The sequence below is a fragment of the Grampus griseus genome (assembly GCF_964374135.1).
Source record: "Grampus griseus genome assembly, chromosome: 2".
Taxonomy (NCBI): Eukaryota; Metazoa; Chordata; class Mammalia; order Artiodactyla; family Delphinidae; genus Grampus; species Grampus griseus.
The window spans coordinates 125,976,063-125,992,145 of record NC_139018.1 but is presented as its reverse complement, the minus strand read 5'-3'; the positions used below and the strand labels follow the sequence as shown (position 1 = coordinate 125,992,145).

The window sequence follows — 16,083 nt, the reverse complement described above, 5'->3', positions numbered from 1 at the left end:
CTGAGCTGACACAGGCCCCCTGATAATACCATGGCCTTCAGGATACCCTACCTTTTGAATTTACCTCTTCATAAAAAAATTTTAGTTGCTTTTATTACTGTTTTAGAGCACTTGCCTTTTCTAGAATTGTACATAGTTTCTAGGTATCCTACAAGATTGGTTAGCTGAGGTCTAATTTTGTGTAAACATATGCAGTTGGAAACTACATTTGACATTTAATGTTTTTGCTTGAAAAACTGTCCATTCCTGTAATTAATAGTAACTAATAATTGTCTTAAAGTAGTTTACTTTTTTCTCCCATTATATTTTCACTTAATTTATTTTCCTAAAGATGAACAAGTGTATTTTGTCATTTGTACCCATATTATTTTTGTAAATTATGGTGTAAAACAGCTTGGTTGGGACTCAGGATCCATTATGTACCATTCTAGGGCCTGGATTGCTTATTAACAGTCATTTAGTTCCATTTCTATGGTGTACTTTGTTACAAGACTAGTCAAACTTACTTGCAAACTAATTTGAAGTACAGAAAATGTTAGAAGTCACACAGCTCTCATTAGGGTCTTGTGAATTATGTGAAGATAAGAATACAAAGGCTATGAGCGTGGACTTACTGCGAAGTCCTGCTATACCTGAGACTAGGAGTCATCACACATCCGAGTGGCCCTGAAATAAGAATTATATCCCCGAAATAGTTGACTGTTGACAGGACACCACCATTTGCTAGCCTGTGCCTCCTTTGTAGCCATCCTCCATCCCTCCCTGCCACCCTTGCTCATATCTCATTTCACCTTGAAACTTGAAAACCTCAGCTCTGAAGGCAACGAAGGAGAAATGTAAGAGGAATGCCAGGAGAAAGAGCTGAAAAAACTAAGAAGTGGGTGTAGGATCAGAATACTTAAAATTCTGGCAGTGCTTAGTAATATTAAGACCAAGATCAGAACTCACATTTTTAAATTCTACCTAGTCCTGTTACTTTTCTGTTTCTGCCAGCCTTGCTTTTAAAATATTTTAAATATTAATTAAGAAAGAAAGTTCAATTACTCAGGTAATGTATGAACTTGTCTCCTTAAAACAAATAAAATACATTTTCAAATAAATTACAAATAAAGCCAAAGTCCCCTTTGGCCAACTCCCAATCCTTATCTGCCTACCCCTGCCCAGACGTAACTAATGGGTATGAGTTTGGTTTGGTCCTTATCTTTCTAGATCATTTCCTAAATGTACTTATAGAAAATATGTCTTACTGTGTTGTGTGTGGTTTTTAGAACATAAATGATATCATACTGACTGTATTATTCTGCAATTGTTAGTTTTTGCTCAGCTGTATATAACTTAAGACTTTTTAAATATTGGGTTGGCAAACTTTTTATGTAAAAGGCCAGATGGTAAAGATTTGGGGCTTTGCGAGCCCTCCTGTCTCTGTTGTTAACTACTCAACTCTGCCTTTGTAGCATGAAAGCAGCCATAGACAATATGTGGATGAATGAGTGTGGCCATGTGCTGATAAAACTATATTTATAAAAACCAGTGGTGTGCCGGATTCGGCCTCTGGTCCCAGTTTGCTGAATCCTATTTCCTCACCATCCCCCTCTCTCTTTTTGTGTATGTATGTGTGTATAGATATTTTTAACAGCTTTTATTGAGATAGAATTCACATACGTTACAATTCACCCTTTTAAAGTGTACAATTCAGTGGCTTTTAGTGTATTCATAGAGTTGGGCATCCATTACCACAGCCAATTTTAAAACATTTTCATTACCCCAAAAAGGAACCTTGTACCTATTCAGTATTAATACATATAGGTTTACTCTGTTCAACTGCTAGATATAGTATTTATTAGTATGGATATACTATCGTTTGTTTAAACCATTCTTTTTTATTTTTTGAGTGGATGAAATTTTCTCAGTAGGACATTTTATTAAGAAGGTAACACATACATATATATACATGGTTAAAAACAAAACGAAAGGTGATACGGACTGTTCAGTGAGGGGGAAATGTCTGCTCTTCAGCACTGGCCCCTCCTCTCCTTCCCAGAGGCAGTCACTCTTACTGGATTCTTTTGTGTCCCTGCAGAGATAGTCTGTGCATATAAGTGTGCATATTTTCCACCCTCCATCTTCTAGCGTGCTTCTCTTTTGTTAATGGTCTGTTCTGCATCTTGATTTTTTTTACAAAACAGTTTCTCTAAGTGATAGATCCTTGTCATTGATTCCATTGTATAGATGTAATTTATTTAAACTTATTCCCCATTGTTGGACATTCTAATTTTTCATTTTTCTGCTTCTAGAAACAGTATTACAGAGAATGTCCTTGACTAATCTTTTTACATATGTGAATTTATCTCTTGGATAATTCCAAGAAATACAACTGCCACATCAAAGGGTTGTTAGGTTTTGTTGTTGTTGTTTTGATGGATATTGACAAATTGTCCTCCAAAGAAGGTTGTTAATGGCTCTGCCCTTAACCAAGTGGGAGGGTGCCCAGTCCCCTGCCTTTGCCAGGAGTGTATCACTAAGTGGTTTGCTCTTCCTCTGTGTGATTTGCTTGCCTCCTTTTTTCCCGAAAATGACATATGAGTAACAAAGCATTGCAAGACTGGGCTGCTTGCTTGTCTTTTTCTTATGACTTGTAGGAGTTGTTTATGTATTCTCTGCTGTTAGTTATATGTTGCAACAGTCTTCTCTCAGCTTGTAGCTTTTCCACATTGTTGTTTTGCTTGTTTTTTGGGAGCAGAGTTTGCATTTTAAGTAGGTAAACTGTATTTTTCTTTTGGCTTATGGTTTGTGCTTTTTGTGTCTTGTACATCATACCACAGGGTCATTATTTGCCTATATTTTTTTCTAAAATGTTTCATGGCATTTAGGTCTTTAATCTATCCAGAATTGGTTTTGGTGTATAACATGAGGTGGTCAGGTACAATTGCATACATAAAGGTAGCCTAAATCATCCTTTCTTTCCTCATTGTTATGTCTTGCCAACTCAGGTATAAAGTTTTTATATACACATGGTTCCGTTAGTTCTATTGTCTGTTGTTATATCCCTGGGTCAGTATAATATTGTTGTAAATTATTATTATTCTCTAATACGTTTTAATATCTGGGGGAGCAAATCTCCTCTCCTTGTTCTTTAAGGATGTCTTGGCTATTCTTAGCACTTTACATTTCCATATAAAATTGTAAAACAACAAAATTACATATTTTGCAGAAGCCCCTCACTTATTCTTGTATAGCACCTTTTACTTCCTCCTTTTACCCTAGTACAATAAGAGATTCAGGGAGTAGTTTTTAATAGCACATTATGTATCAATTTGGAAACACAAATAGGAGAGGAGACTTCCTCCTCCTTGCTCCCGTTGGCCACATGTGATGCTTAGACTTGCTCTGTATTTAGTCTAGGCCTGGCTTCTGATTTCTAGACCAGTGTACCCAGCTGCCTGTTCAGCTTCTCCACAGTTGTGGCTCACAACACAGCGCAGCATGAGCTGCTGCTTTGACCGTGTTCTTTTGCAGTAGATGGCACTACAGCCTATGACTGCTGTGCCAGAAATCTAGAAACCATCCTTCTAAATAGTTGTCAGATCTTTTCACTTCCTTTCGTTGGAGGCACTGCCCCACCTTTGGGCAAGGAAACCTTGTTCCTCACCAGGACGGTTATGATGTCCCTGTCATCCCTGCTTCCAGTCCTACCCCCTTCCAACCAGTCTCTAAATGGAGTGATCTGTTAAAAATGGCAATTAAAATATTTCCTTTTAAAATCCGTCGGTGGTTTCCCACTTCTCTTGGGACAATATTGAGTCCTTAATGTGACCTACACGGCCCTGCAGCGTCTGCTCCTCTGCGATATCTTTCCAGCTTGTCTTTGAGCCGCAGCCCATCTGCATTCTTTCAGACTCACTGAGCTCAGAGGCGTGTGCCCAGGACCTGCTGGGGTCCCTCTGCTCCCTGCACTGCTGCCACCTTCGCCTGGCTCCTGCCTGCCTCTCCCTCACCTCTCCCTACACTTTCTCAGGGAAGCCTTCCCTTACCATCTGGACTTTGTCAGATCCTTCTATCGTGTGATACTATCGGGCTCTGTACCTTTTTATTGTAGTTCCTATCACAAGCATAATAAATTATTTTTGTAGTATTCTATTTAATTCTATTCTTGTTAGTCTGAGGCTTCATGAGGACAGAACCTGTATCTGTACTGTTCTCAATGAGAGAGAGAAAGAGGAAACAAACACCAGTTATCTAAAATAATTGTTCCCCAGCCTTACAGAGACAAGGCTGATCCTTTTCTTTTTTCTTTTTTTTTTAAAGAAGATATTGGGGTAGGAGTTTATTAATTAATTAATTAATTTTGCTGTGTTGGGTCTTCGTCTGTGTGCGAGGGCTTTCTCTAGTTGTGGCAAGCGGGGGCCACTCTTCATCGCGCTGCGCGGGCTTCTTACTATCACGGCCTCTCTCGTTGCGGAGCACAGGCTCCGGACGCGCAGGCTCAGTAGTTGTGGCTCACAGGCCCAGTTGCTCCACGGCATGTGGGATCTTCCCAGACCACGGCTCGAATCTGTGTCTCCTGCATTAGCAGGCAGACTCTCAACCACTGCGCCACCAGGGAAACCCCTGATCCTTTTCTTTTTATTAAAAAATGTTGATTGAAAATGGGCCAGGTGGGATTAGAAAAGTCCCTGAATTCATCATACCTGCTCTTTTCCTTAAACCACAGTTTCTTTAAGAGCTTATAAACTTCCAGTTAGATTGATCCCCTCCTGTTAATACGTTTATTTTGTGATGGACATTAAGGTGAAATGCAGTCAAAGATTCAAATATGGGAAAGTGAGCAAAGAAATGCACAAGAAACAAGGATTCACCTTCCTCTTTTCTTCTCTCTCCCCTCCCCCACCTCTGTGCCTGAGATAGAATTCATATAGATAGTTAGATGAGGATGAGGTGGCCAGTTGGTCACTTATTCTTATATTTATTCAGCAAATATTTATTGGGCACGTAACGTATGCCATGCTCTGGCCAGGCCCTGAGATATGGACGTAATCATTGTGCTCGCCTTCTGGCACTTCATAGTTTAGTGGGTGGATGGATTTGTAGCCAACATTTGTTGAGCATTTAGTATCAGCCTAATTCTTCACAACTATTCTGTGAGGGTAAGTAGTAATTTTTCCACTGAGAAAACTGAGCCACAGGATGGTAAGTAATTTGCTCACAGTCATTCACTTCATAAATTGTAGAGCCAGGATTCAAACCCATTGTCTTAACCATGATTCTGTATGACCTGTAAGAAAACAATGCAGTCCCAGCAGAGTGAGCTAAGCGCCGTGTATAAAAGACCACCCCATTTGTTGGGGCAAAGGTGGTGGGAGTGGCATGGAAGGCTTACTAGAGAAGGCATGGTTTGCATCAAGTTCTTGAAAGGTGAGGCTGCATGGGGTGCTGGAAGGGTGGAGGTGTGGGGTTCTTTCAAACACAGAAGACACTGAGTAAAGGGCTGAAGAAGAAAGGGAGCATGTTTGGTTTTAGGAACTGAAGAAAATTCAGTATGATTGGAGCATATCTGGTCATTTATTTGGGGGACAGTGGTGAGCCATTTGACAGAGAGGAGTGGGAGAAACAGCTGTGTGTTGTAGAAAGCTCACTGGGTGTAGTATTGGGAGCTTAGTGAAAGGGCCCAAGACCTCAGGCACTGCTGCCTGGTCAGGACTGCAGCCTCATTTCCTTGCACCCCACACGTATTTATTGAGCACTGCTATGTGCCAGGCACTGTTCTGAGGGCTGGGAATACAGTAACAAAGTCCCTGCTGTCGTGGCACTTACATTTCAGTAGTTGACAGTAAATATATGATATCAAGTCATGAAGAAAAGGAAGCAGAGAAGGGATAAAGAGGTACAGGCTTCTGTTTTAAATTAGGTATTCAGGGAATGCCTCTAATGTGACATGTTAGCTGAGGCCTGAAAGAAACGAAGACCAAACCATGTGTGTATCTGGGAGAAAAGTGTTAAAGTAAAAGTGTTAAAGTAAAAACTCTAGGCTGGGAACATGCTTAGCACTTTCAAGAAAAAGCCAGGAAGACGGTAGCTGGAGCAGAATAATGGGAGAGGGGGGCAAACAGGGCTAAAGAGAGTCAGCTGACATGTTCTGTAGCTCCTAGAAGGCATGGAAAAGACTTTGGACTTTGTTCTGAGTGAGAAAGGGGGTGGCATTGACTGCTTCTCAACTGAGCAACAATATGAACTTACTTAAGGGCTCACTCTGGCTGCTCTGAGGAAGATAGATTGTGGAGGAGCAGAGGAGAAGTAGGAAAACCTGTCCGGACGCTTTGGAATAGCTCAGGTGAGAGATGTTCGTGGCTTGGGCTACATGATAGCAGTGGATGTGTTGAGAAGTGGTCGGATTCTGGATATATTTTGAAAATGGAGTCAAGAGTATGTGCTGATAGATGGGCTATGAGGTGAGAGGGAAAGAAATTAAGAATAATAGGTTTGGGGGCTGAGGATCAGGAAGAAAAAAAAGAGTTGTCATTTACTGAATGAGCAGGGGAAAGATAGCCAAAGCAATTGAAAAGAAGAAAGGATATAGATGTTTAATATCAGCCATTTACCCTACCAGAAATTTTTAATCTCAAGTACATTAAAGGAGCAGATCTTATAATTAAATGTGTACACCTGCACCATGAAACCACCAATGAGTGATCACACAGAGCTTTCAAAACTCAGAGCTAAGAGGTTGCCTGTCTCTGTGCTGTGGTGACAGCCATGTGACCACAGAGGGAAGCCTGGTTGTGGAGCAGGTATGTGAAGTACGCTTGCTGCTGCTTGGGAGAAATCCAGTTTCATTGAGGAAATGAGCAAGTTTGACTTGAATCGCTAATACTGGCTATATTCCAAAAGGAAAAAAAAAAAGGGAGGCTCTCTTTAGTTTAATCTAAACCTGTGCTGTCTATAGCACGTGTGGCAGCAGGCATACCTCAGAGATACTGAGGGTTGGTTCCAGACCACCACAATAAAGCGAATATTGCAACAGAGGGAGTCACATGAATTTTTTGGTTTCCCAGTGTCTAAAGAAACAATGTACATATCTTAGTTAAAAAATACTTTATAGCTAAAAAATTGCTAACCATCATCTGAGCCTTCAGTGAGTCATAATCTTTTTGCTGGTGGAGGATCTTCCCTCATGTTGATGGCTGCTGAGTGACCAGGGTGGTGGTTGCTGAAGGCTGGAGTGGCAATTTCTTAAAATACGACAAAAATGAAGTTTGCCACCATTGATTAACTCTTCCTTTCACGAATGATTTCTCTGTAGCATGCAGTGTGTTTGATAGCATTTTATCCACAGCAGAACTGCTTTCAAGATTGGAGTCAATTCTCTTAAACCCTACTGCTACGTTATCAACTAAGTTTATGTAGTATTCTAAATCCTTTATTGTGATTTCAACAACCTCCACAGCATCTTCACTGAGAGTAAATTCCATCTCAAGAAATCACTTTCTTTGCTCATCCCTGAGAAGCAGCTCCTCACCTGTTAAAATTTTATCATGAGATTGCAGCAATTCAGTCATATCTTCAGGCTCCACTTCTAATTCTAGTTCTCTTGCTAAGTAATCTGCAGTTACTTCCTGCACTGAAGTCTTGAACCCCTCAGAGGCATCCATGAGGGTTGGAATCAACTTCTTCCAAACTCTTGTTAGTATTGATATTTTGTCCCCTTCCCATGAATTATGTATGTTCTTAATGGCATCTGGAATGGTGAATCCTTTCCAAAGAGTTTTCAATTTACTTTGCCCAAATCCATCAGAGGAATCACTAATTATGGCAGCTGTAACCTTAGGAAATGTATTTCTTCAATAATAAAACTTCATAGTCGAAATTACTCCTTGATCCATGGACTGCAGAATGGATATTGTGTTAGGCATGAAAACAACATTAATCTCATTGTATATCTCTATCAGAGCTCTTGGATGACTAGGTGCATTGTCAATGAGGAGTAATATTTTGAAAGGAGTCTTTATTTCTGAGCAGTGGATCTCGACGTCGAACTTTATATATTCAGTAAACTGTGTTGTACACAGATGTGCTGTCATCCAGGCTTTGTTGTTCCATTTATAGAGCACAGGCAGAGTAGATTTGGTAGAATTCTTAAGGGCACTAGGGTTTTGGGAATGGTAAATGTACACTGGCTTCAACTTAAAGTCACCAGCTACATTAACTCCTAACATTGAAACTTTGAAGCCGTGCTTTGACTTCTCTTCTCTAGCTATGAAGGTCCTAGGTAGCATCTTCTTCCAATATAACGCTGTTTCATCCATATTGAAACACTGTTGTTTAGTGTAGCCACCTTCATTAATTATCTTCTGGATAATTTGTTGCAGCTTCTACATCAGCACTTGCTGCTTCACCTTGCATTTTGATGTTATGGAGTTGGCTTCTTTCTTGGAACCTCGTGAATCAACCTCTGCTAGCTTCAGACTGTTCTTTGGACGTTTCCTCACCTCTCTCAGCTTTCACATAATTGAAGAGAGTTAGGGCCTTGCTTTGAATTAGACTTTGGCTAAATTAGGGAATGTCATGGCTGGTTTGATCTTCTAGTCAGCCCACTCAGACTTTCTCCATATCACCCAAAAGGGTGCTCTGCTTTCTTATTATTCCTGTGTTCACTGGATTAGCACTTTTAATTTCCTTTGAGAACATTTCCTTTGCATTCACAACTTGTCTACCTGTTTTGCACAAGAAGCCTAGCTTTTGGCCTATCTCAGTTTTCAACATGCCTTCCTCATTAAGTGTAATCATTTCTAGCTTTTGATTTAAAGTGAGAGACATGTGACTCTTCATTTGAACAGTTAAAGGCCTGATTTCAATATTGTTGTGTCCCAGGGGACAGGGAGGCCTGAGGAGAGGGAGAGAGACTGGGGAACGGCTGGTTGGTGGAGCAGTCAGAACACATAACAGCATGTATTGATTAAGTTCGCTGTCTTATTATGGGCGTGATTCATGGCAACCCTAAATAATTAAAATAGTCACATCTAAGATCACTGATCACCATAACAAGTAGAATAATGATGAAAAAGTTTGAAATATTTTGAGAATTATCCTAATGTGATACAGAGACAGAAAGTGAGCAAATGCTGTTGGAAAATGGCACCGATGGACTTGATCTAGGAGGGGTTGCCACAAACCTTCAATTTGTAAAAATTGCAGTCAGTATCTCTGAAGTGCAATAAAGTGAAGTGCAATAAAATATGTGCCTGTATTTACATTTAAAGTAAACAAAAAATTCAGTTCCGCAGTCACGCTAGCCACGTTTCAAGTGCTCAGTAGCCACACGTGACTAGTAGACATATTAGACCTTGTAGATACAAAATGTTGGCCTATGCAGATAAGTGATATTTTGCTGCTTTACTTTCAAGTATCCTGCTTCAAAATGATGAACACTTAGGGTTTTATAATGTCCAAAAATATTAGTGTTTCTAAACACAAATGTGATGCATATAATAGTACCTCTGTCCAAATCCTGGTAGTCTTTCTGACCAGGTTAGTGTGCTGTTGGAATTATGGGGAAGAGTCACTACTATAAGAGTGTGAATTTTAAGAAACCCACTATTACTATATTCATTTTCCCATTTTGAATCTTTCTGAAAATTCTAATACTACACTGGACATTTCAAGAGAGTAACATTAAGAGACCCTATATTAGCTAGTGTGTTTATTTATCTTCAGATTCAGTGTTTATGCAGACTGACCTGGAGGGCGGTCAGCTGAAGCTCTAGAAGTTAATTCCATAAAACACATCCCTGGAGGAACCTGAGATGAGACACCTGATAAGTGTCTCAGGTCTCCTCTTGGTACAGTAGGTAAAATCCTCTTGATGAAACACAAGAAAATAAATGAAAGAAATAAGTGATTAGAAAAATCCATAGCAGAATGGTGAGAAATTATTTTTAGCTTTTCAAAAATGAAAGATTTTACAAATGGTAATCCCAAATGTGATGAAACAGGAACATTGATGGTAGAAGTTTATTAAAGCAGTTGTGGAAAGAAGTTTAGTAGTATGTTAGATCCTGAGAAATGGGAGATTTTTTTGCCAATATATCTACTTCTATTAATTTATTCCAAGGAAGCAGTCTTAAGTACAGAAATTATTTTCTGTATGAAAATTTTACCCTTTATTATATATAATTTTAAAAATGGAGGCATTTTCAGTGCCCAAATATAGAGGAAAAATTAAGTAATTAGACTATGATTACAATTACGAGTAATTTTTTAAAATGTATAGAAGGAAAGCTGAAAGAAGTCTATCATCAGTGTTGACAGTAGTTATTAGAGAATGCTGGTTTTTGCTTTGATGCTTTTCTAAATTTTTAGTTTTTCATTAACAAAAAAGTAATATTACTTGGGGAAATTCTGTTTGGGAACATTATACCATCTGACTTTCTGGCTCTTTGTTCTGTGTTGAATTATTAGTCAAGTTTTAGGTTTTTGTCTAGATTTTTTATTTCCTCCATTGTTGCTTTTTTTTTCCTATAATAACATGGCACAATGCATAACTGGTTTTTAGAACTCCAAGCAGTGCCTGTGCCTGTGTAACTTAGCTAATTGCATTTGGTGCTTTCTAAAACTTTTAAGAAGAGTAATCACATAAATAGTAAATTATGGTATAATGCTTATACATATATTTTGTAAAATTCTGACTTTCCTGCTTTTAGGATTTTGTAATGTCCAAAAGTATTTGAGCTTTTAGACACAAATGGGAAGCTTATAATAACCTCTGTACAAATCCTGGTAATGTTTTTGAACAGTTCAGTTTATATATTCCAAGTCTCAGAGTAACCAGTAAAAAAAAAAAAAAAAAAAAGATAATGCAAAGAAGTATAGCTAAACTGTCAATGGAGACATTAAAATGGAATGTTAAAAAATGTTCTGATAGTACAAAGAAAAAAAATGGTAGTAAAGGGAAGAAGAGGGACAATAGAGGAGACAGATGGAAAACAAATAATAAAATGGTAAATCTAAACTCAACTATATCAATAATTATATTAAACATTAATGGACTGAACAATCCAATTAAAATTTAGAAATTATCAGAAAGGTAAGTAGACAAAACTCAATTACATGCTGACTACAAAGATAATACTTTAAATATAAAGGTACAGGTAGGTTGAAAGTAGATGAATGGATGGGATATATCATGGAAATATGTCATGCAAATGGCAAGCATGTGAAGGCCCAAGTGGCTACATTAATATCATATAAAATAGATTGCAAGACATAGACTATTACCAGAACTAAGGAGAGACATTTCACAGGGATATATGGGGCACTTCATTAGGAGGAATAATAGTCATAAAATGTACATACATCCAGGAAGAGAACTTCAAAATACGTGACGCAAAAAATTTGAAGGGAACTTCAAAATATGTGTTAAAGGGAGAAATGGACAGTTTCACAGTCTTGAATGTTGGAGATTTTAACATCTCTCAGCAATTGATAGAACATCTAGATATAAAAAATCAATAACTATAGAAAAATCTAAAAACCATTATCAAACACATTGACCTAATATTTTGGAAAATTGCATCCAGTACCTTCAGAATATACATTCTTTGGTGTGCATGCTGTGGACACTAGGATAAACCATATGCTGGCAATAAAATACGTGTCAGTAAATTTTAAAAGGCTGAAATCTTAAGGGTATATTCCCTAACTGCAATGGAATTCTGTTAGAAATCAACAACAATAACATGTCTAGGACAAACTCAGACATTTAGAAATTAAACAAATTTTGAACTGAATGATAGTGAAAGTACAATATATCAGAATTTGTGGGATGTACTAGAGCAGTGCTTAGGAATTTATAGCTATAAATGTTTGAATAGCAGAGAAGAACCATCTTAAATCAATTACTGAAGTTTTTACCTTAAGAAACTTGAAAAAGAAGAAATTGAGCCCAAAGTGGCTGTTGCCATTTACCCTCTCTGCTCCCCAACAGTCTCTGTGTCACATTATCATGGGAGCTGGAATCCTCCTCGATGATGCAAGGGACTGACCTGATTTTGGAGCCCATGGAAATTCCCCATGCCTGGAGCATTGTTGAAAATAACTGTGGTCTTGATCTAGGTGGCAAACAAACTGGGAAGGCCAACAGTAGTTGGCCTTTCTTAGGCTGTAACTGAGGCTGTAACACCAGTTGGGGCAAGCAATAGAGCAGCCTCACATTTAACAGGAGACCTGGCAAATGAGACAGCCATGTGGGCTTTGATAAGCTACTACATATTTCTGGGAATTTGGAAGGCTGATACATACTTAAGAAAGGCCAGAGAGGGCCCCAGTTATCTACTCACCCCTGGCTGAACATGAGACCAGAAAATGGAAGCTGTAAATTGTAAATTGTCTGTTTATTGAATGTGTGTCTCAACCTATACACAGATCTCTTGGGCAAAGGGTGGAAGCCTTACTGGCTCAAATTGTTTAAGCACAACCTCTGACCAGTTACTGGTCAAACGTAAGTTATTCCTAGGAGCGGCCCCTAGAAGCCAGACTTTAATAATAACAACTGAGCAGAGACGTAAGTGGCTGTATACTATAAGGGAGACAGACTATGTAGAATTAGTCTAGGCAATTCACTAAAACAAATAGCAGCAACAGCCCACCTGGAAGAGGTGAGGTTCAAAATCCAGGGGTGCTATGATATAGTCTAAAATCTTCAATTTTCAGTAAAATTATGAGACATGCTAAGAAACAGGAATGTATTGCTCATACACAAGAAATGAAACTAGCTAATAGAAAGTGTTTATGAAGGGGCCCAGATGTTACACTTAGTTAACAAAACTTCAGAATAGCTATTATAAATGTATTCAAAGAACTAAGGACACCATGTTCAAAGAATTAAATGAAAACATGTGACAGTGACAAATCAAATAGGAATGATCAATAAAGAGATAGAATACATATAATTTTATATATGAAAATGGGAATGTATGTATATACATATATATAAATAGAAATTCTAGAGTTGAAAGTACAGTAACTAAAATGAATTCATTAGAGTGCTTAACAGCAGATTGGAGCTGGCAAAAGAAGGAATCAGTGACCTTGAAAATTTATCAATAGACATTATCTAGTCTGAGGAACATATAGAAAAAAGAATTTTTAAAAATATCAACAACAATAAGATATGTAAGACATCTTATGGCCAAAATAACTTATGTTTGACCGGTAACTGGTCAGAGGTTTTGCTTAAGCAATTTGAGCCGGTAAGGCTTCTACCCTTTGCCAAGGAGATCTGTGTATAGGATGAGACACATTTAATAATCAGACAATTTACAAGTATGCCCCAGCTTCCATTTTCTGGCCTCATGTTCAGCCAGGGATGAGTAGATAACTGGGGTCCTCTCTGGTCTTTCTTAAGCATGCATCTGCCTTCCCAATTCCCAGAAATATGTAGCAGCTTATCAACGCCCACATGGCTGTCTCATTTGCCAGGTCTCCTGTTAAATGTGAGGCTGCTGTGTTGCTTGCTGCAAGCAGTATCACAGCCTCAACTCAGGGCCCCATAGACCTGTGGAACATTATCAAGCATACCAATATATGCATGAGGCATAATGGGAGCCAGAAAAGAGAGGGGAAAGCGAGAAAGGGAAAGAAAAAAATATTTGAAGAAGAAATGACTGAAAACTTCCTATATTTGTTGAAAAATGCTAAACTATACATCTGAGACACTCAGTGTCTCCAAGTAGGATATTCATCTAAGAGATGTAATTGTCAAACTGGGGAATGTTAAAAACAAAGAGAAAATCTTGAAAGCACCTAGAGAAGTGATGCATTATGTACGAGGGATCCTCAATGATAAGATTAACAGCTGATTTCTCATAAGAAACAACAGTGGCCAGAAGACAATGGGATGACATCTTGTAATTACTGAAAACAAATAACAGTCAACCAGCAATTTTAAATCCAGCCAAATTGTCCTTCAGAAATGAAGGTGATAGGGCTTCCCTGGTGCCACAGTGGTTAAGAATCCGCCTGCCAACGAAGGGGATATGGGTTCGAGCCCTGGTCCAGGAAAATCCCACAGGCCACGGAACAACTAAGCCCGTGAACCACAACTACCTAACCTGCGCTCTAGAGTCTGTGAGCCACAACTTCTGAGCCCTCACACCTAGAGCCCGTGCTCCGCAACAAGAGAAGCCACCACAATGAGAAGCCCGCACACCACAACAAAGAGTAGCCCCCACTTGCCGCAACCAGAGAAAGCCCACGTGCAGCAACAAAGACCCAACTCAGCCAAAAATAAATTAATTAATTTAAAAAAAGTAAAAGCCAATAAGAATATTTTAAAAAAAAATTTTAAGTGAAGGTGATATAAAGATGTTCCCAGATAAATAAAGGGAATTTGTTGCTCTCAGACCTGCCTTACGAGAAGTACTGAAAGAAGTCCTTCCAGCTGAAAGAAAAGGACCACGTGTAATCCAAATTCACAGAGCAAATAAAGATCACTGGTAAAGGTAATTATGCATGTAAAAAACAGTATATTTGTTTTCTATTGCTGTGTAACAAATTACACAAATATATGACAATACAAGATATACTTATTACCTCACAGTTTTAAGGTGTTGGCCAGACTGTTCTCATCTGTAGGCTTAAATGGAGAAGAATTTGCTTCCAAGCTCATTCAGGTTGTTAGCAGATGAATTCTCTTGGATGTACAGGACTGAGGGCCTCAGCTTCTTGCTGGCTACTGGCTGAAGGTTGCCAGTAGTTCCTAGAGATAACCTGCAGAGTCTTGGCCTGTGGGCTTTCCCATGAAGGCTCCTTAGTTCATCAAGGCAGCAGTGAAAGTTGCTACAGTGAGTCTGCTAGCAAGATGGAGTCTTGTGTATCATAACATAACCACAGTAGTGACATTCCGTCACCTTTGCCAGATTCTGTTGGTTAGAAGGAAGTCACAGTTCCTGCTCATACTCGAGGGGAGAGAATTACACAAAGGCATGAGCATCAAGAGGCAAGGATTATGGGAGGGGCCCCCTTAAAATTGTGCTGCCAGAGACAATGGAAATATATTCCCCCCTTTTCATCTCTTAAAAGACAACAACATAAAACAATAATTATAAAACTATTGTTGGGCTTATATAAAGATGTAATATGTATGACAATAATAGGACAAAGGAAGGGAGAGGAAAGGGGGCTATCTTGGAACAGTTTCTATATACTGCTACAATTAAATTCAAAGTAAGAATAGGAATGAAATAACAAAGAGAAGAAAAGAAATCCGTGGAATTGAAAATGGACAAATGATGGAGAAAATTTATGAAACAAAGAAAAAGCTGGTTCCTTGAAAAGATCAGTAAAATTGATAAAATCTCTAGCTAGACTGATGAAGAAAACAAAAGACAGGTGCCAATATCAAGTATGGAAAAAACTGTTTTCACTGTAGATCTTATAGATGCTAAAAGGATAATAAGGAATATAATGAACACCCTTCTGCCATTTAGAAGAAATGAACAGATTCCTCGAAAGACACATATGGCCACAACTGACCCAAGGGAAAAATAGAACAATCTAATAGTCCTACATCAAAGAAATTTAGTTCATAATTAAAACTTTACACTAAAAGTCTTTAGGTGGGCCCAGCTGCCTTTTCTGTTGAAATATTTCAAATATTAAAGGAAAAAACAATAACAGCACTACCCAAACTCTTTGAGGAAACACTTCCAAACTTATTGTATAAGGCATATAGTACCCTGAAACCAAATAAAGACATTGCAAGAAATGAAAACCACAGACCAGTTTCACTCATGACAAAAGTTAGAAATAACCTTAACAAAATACTATCAAATCTCATCCATCATTATATAAAAAAGAATATTACATCACGACCAAGTAGTGTTTATCCCAGGAATGCAAGCTTTGTTTAACATCTGAAAATATGATGAGTAATTTACCCTCTTAATAGAATAAAAGTAAATACCAAATGATCCTTTCAATAGATGCAGAAAATGCATGTGACAGTATAGTATACCCATTCATCATAAAGACTCTCAGCAAGCCAAAAGCAGAAGACAACTTCCAAACCCTAAGGAAAGACACCTGTGAAAA

General features: G+C 38.4%; 1 protein-coding gene across 1 annotated transcript in view; it reads left to right on the top strand.

The window, feature by feature from the left end:
• ASB7 (ankyrin repeat and SOCS box containing 7) overlaps window positions 1-16,083 on the top strand; it is a 45,874-nt gene that overhangs the window by 9,872 nt on the left and 19,919 nt on the right. The window lies entirely within an intron of this gene.